The sequence below is a fragment of the Engystomops pustulosus genome, chromosome 5, assembly GCF_040894005.1.
Source record: "Engystomops pustulosus chromosome 5, aEngPut4.maternal, whole genome shotgun sequence".
Lineage (NCBI taxonomy): Eukaryota > Metazoa > Chordata > Amphibia > Anura > Leptodactylidae > Engystomops > Engystomops pustulosus.
Window position 1 is genome coordinate 42,795,522 of NC_092415.1, and position 4,437 is coordinate 42,799,958.

A 4,437-nucleotide genomic window follows, 5' to 3' on the forward strand; every position below is an offset into this window, starting at 1 on the left:
CAGTTTCTGAAATACTCAGACCAGCCCTTCTGGCACCAACAACCATGCCACGTTCAAAGGCACTCAAATCACCTTTCTTCCCCATACTGATGCTCGGTTTGAACTGTATATAAATGTGGCCATGTTGTCCCTTAGAAATAAGATTGTTGTCCTTGGATACGACCACCTCTGCTGGTTTGCACAAAGAAACCAATTGTTATTACTTATGAAATAGTCAGGAATTACTGTATGTCGCACAGCCATCCTGTGCTAATGAACCCTGAATACAGGTGGCCACGCACGGCTCAATAGAGCATGTCTGGCCACCACTGGGAGACTGCCACCAAGGCCTCCTATCTCATATCTAAGGGTCAGGACTGAGTTTTTACCTAATTTGGGTAATAAGATTCAACCTGCTGCCCCAAGATGGCTACCCTTTCTGATTATGTCTCAGTCTCAGACTTCTTCAGTGAGTGAACATCAATGCTACTACAATGAAAATATAGCTTTTTTCTATAACCGAAGTGGAAAACCTCTAGCCACAGAATGGCACACTGTCAACAAACTAGTAATGGGACATCACTGTATGTATATTCATCATGTTGGCCAACTTGTTGTATACAGTAGCTATATATGTCAATCAACATTTCCACTTTCCTATTTATTACCTGGCAAATTTGGCCGCTGCAGACTTCTTTGCAGGACTAGCTCACTTTTATCTAATATTTACCACTGGTCCTAACACTAGAAGGTTAACTAAAAGCGTATGATTGACACCAGCTTGACCGCCTCTGTAGCCATTTGTTTGCCATTGCCATAGAAAGGCACATTACAGTATTCAGAATGTATTTGCACACTTGAATGAGCAACAGAAGAGTGATCATGGTGATAGTGGTGACCTGGACTATGGCTATTGTGATGGGAACAATACCCAGCATTGGATGGAATTGTATCTGCGACATTGAGCACTGTTCCAAAATGGCACCACTCTACAGTGATCCATACTTAGTCTTCTGGGCTATTTTCAATTTGGTCACCTTCGTCGTTATGGTAGTTCTCTACGCACATATATTTGTATATGTCAGGCAAAGGACTATGTCAAGGCACAGCTCTTGTCCCAGGAGAAACCATGATATTATGATGAGTCTTCTGAAAACAGTTGTCATTGTTTTAGGAGCCTTTATTATATGTCGGACTCCAGATCTGGTTCTGTTACCACTGGACGTGTGTTGTCCACAATAAAATGCTCTATGAGAAATTTTTCCTTCTACTGGCTGAATTCAACTCTGCTATGAATCCCATAATTTATTCTCGGTGAGACAAGAAAATGAGCACCACATTTAGACATTTCAATAACATACAATTGATGGGAAGTTCTTCTGACAGGTATTAAAAAAAAACATGCAATTGAAGAAATGTTTATATACAGTATGGCAGCTGAATTAAATGTGAATATCCAGATGGTAATACCCCTTCAACTTTTTTCAGACAGTCCCTGGATGCTCTCAAGCTAGTTGAACCTTCATGGAAAATATTCTCCATATATGGAAAGAGTTAATATTTAGCTTCCTTATCTATCTCAAAAGGCTTTTAGATAACACTACAGAAGGAAAAGCAGTAAAAAGGCACAGAGAAGCTGCTTTCCGTAATAAAGTATATTACAAAGTTCGCTATTAAAGATGAGCGGACCCGAACTTTAGGGTCGGTGTTCTCTGTTCAGAAGCTCCTCCTAACTCATACATGTTGTTTGATGGGCTGCATCTTTGCGTCCCCAGCAACTAGGCATGTCCACCAGGTGTCCACCTGGCCAATCACAGCCATGCCTAGCTGCCTGATGGGCTGATGAACAGAGAACGCCAAACCTAAAATTGGGGTCTGCTAATTTCTATTCATTATTATCACCTGCACTATTCATTTCCGCAATAAAATGAAATTTGCTTCAAAGGTTCAACATTTTAAATCGTACAACTACATATGTTATCACAAGCGCTAATGAGATATTTGGTCTTTTTTTTCCTCTTTAGCGATGTATATATTCTATATATTCTGAGAGGATGCTATGGCTACACTACCTGACTGCAGATAAGTTCCTTAAGCCAAGTCCCTTAACCCCAGCAACTCTGGACATTGCAAGCATATAACAAATGGGAGCTCTCTAAGACCTTCTGTATGTTCCTCTACCCTGTTACTGTATTCCATTCTCTGCCTTTAATTAGCTTTTTCATGGCCAAAGTGTTCTGATGACTTGATTAAAGTGTGCGGTGCAGTTCCAGTCCCTACCCATTGGATTAATTATCCTAAACCTTATTAACTTCACACCCAGAATCAATGGAGCACTGGTGCTGAAAGCCATGCAAGGACAGCCAGACTACATTATTTCTAAGCAGCCAGCGGCTGCACCTTTATCCCATTCATCACCTCATGAATGCTTTTCTGTAAAGGATACAATAAATTTATCCTTAATGATATCATAATTAAAATAACTAATGAAGTATGGTCATCATTTCAACCATAATTGCGTGCAGTGGGAACCTCTGTTTATCAGAGCAAAACTGTAAATCACTCAGACTGTATCATTTTTCTATGTCTCTGTGTTAAAAAAAAGTGCACAAACACAAAATAACAAAAAGTTTAGAGAAAAGAGTCTGAATAAGACTATAATGCCATAAGCAGCAATACAAGTAATTCTGAGATGATTAATCATTACCAATCTGTACAGTGCTTACATTATGTATGGCTTCTATGCATGAAAAATTAATTGAAAAAAGTCTTTATTATTTGTGTATTTCTTATTTTCATAAAATGTTATTAATTAGTTTCACTGGGGAACCTAAGTCAGCAGTTGCTTCTATATATAATGGCAAGGTTCACATCCCGTTTTTGTGATACACTCAATGTAAATGCCAGGAAAGCTTCTGATTTATTCATTGAGCGTATCTATAGACATATACTGGCAGACGGAGCCATCATTTTGCCTCTGTCTCCACATTATATATTGTATACTATGGAAAACACAGGATGGAAAGTCAAAGAAACCTGCGTCTTTCCATACTGCTCAGCAGAGGATATTGGATCCTATTGGAGACGGATGCAAAGTATTGCATCCCTCCACAGACTCTGCTGGATATATAAGGACAGTTACATTGCTCGGATTGGCTGCTGACAATGTTCACGCTTTCTTCCCGGCAGGACATTTATATCACACTGTATGAGCATACAATGGGATAAGCCTTAGTTCTCTATTTTAAGGACACATTGGGAAAACTCCCTATGCATCCTTACAATGAATTAGAAAATAAATGTGAATGAAGCCTAATCCCGGTGCTTTTATCTAATCTTGGTTGCCGAAGGAAAACATCAGTAAATATGTTTATGAAGTGATGAAGAGAGGCCCTACTACTACTACTACTAGAGGTGGCATCTAATGGGTAGAAATAGTTGGATATAAAGTTATCTGTAGAATCCAAACAAAGCAAAAGTATTTGGTACTCGGTACTCACAAGAAGCCACCAGGATGGATAAAAAGCATCTCAGGAACAATACAACTTGTTTCGCGTTTCGACACAGCGCGTTGTAATCATGATCTGATAACAGAAGTTTTGCCAGACCAATTTAAAACCACCTGAGGTCATGACGAAAAGCAGGGCAGTTACTTGAGAGGATGAAACACCCCCTGGCTGCCTCCCGCAAACGTCACCAGGGTAGGTAATACACAAACTTCTTGAAAAAACACCTAACCATACTTGAATACAGAAACATCTTCCTAGTCAAAATTAGGCAGATTCTGAAACTAAAGCCCATGAATATACATGTCCATTGGCTAAGTCGTATTCTGACCTAGTTCACACTTTTTATTTTATTATTTCTCAATAAACCATACATACAGAAGGTCTGTTGTATTAACCTCTTGTCCTATTTTACTGTTTCTATCTTTTCGATTGGGTTATCTTATATAGGGTTATCACAGAAATAATATTCACAACAATTAATGATACCATGGGAACTCATTCATCTCCCACTATATTATCAGGGGTTCTCACTGTAAGGCTACAGTCACACTGCCGTATGGGGGATGTATACGCCCCCCAATATACGCCCCCCATAGACGGCGCAAGGTGCCCAACGAGCTATGGTATGGTACGGCGGGCAACGGGCGTCTGAATGTAGCCTAAACATGATACGCTATGTGATGTTACATACAATATTTGACTCCAAGGGGTTCAATGAGTTAGGATCATGTCCATTCTTTTATTTAACCCATTGGGAGCACGACTTCCTAGGATGAAAATCCAATAGGACTCCCGATTAAGGAGTTTCCTTTTGATGCAGTTGCACATATTGCAATTTATGTATGTAGTGATAAGGAAATTGTTATTATTTGTACGCGATGTAATAGTGTTGCCTGTTTTAATATAGGAACACACTTCACACTGCTTGTGTCCACATTTATGGGTTCCT

At 39.5% G+C, this 4,437-nt stretch overlaps 1 pseudogene; it reads left to right on the forward strand.

The window, feature by feature from the left end:
• The first annotated feature begins 424 nt into the window (after nt 1-424).
• LOC140134106 (lysophosphatidic acid receptor 1-B-like) lies at nt 425-1,297 on the forward strand (annotated as a pseudogene).
• The last annotated feature ends 3,140 nt before the right edge of the window (nt 1,298-4,437 follow it).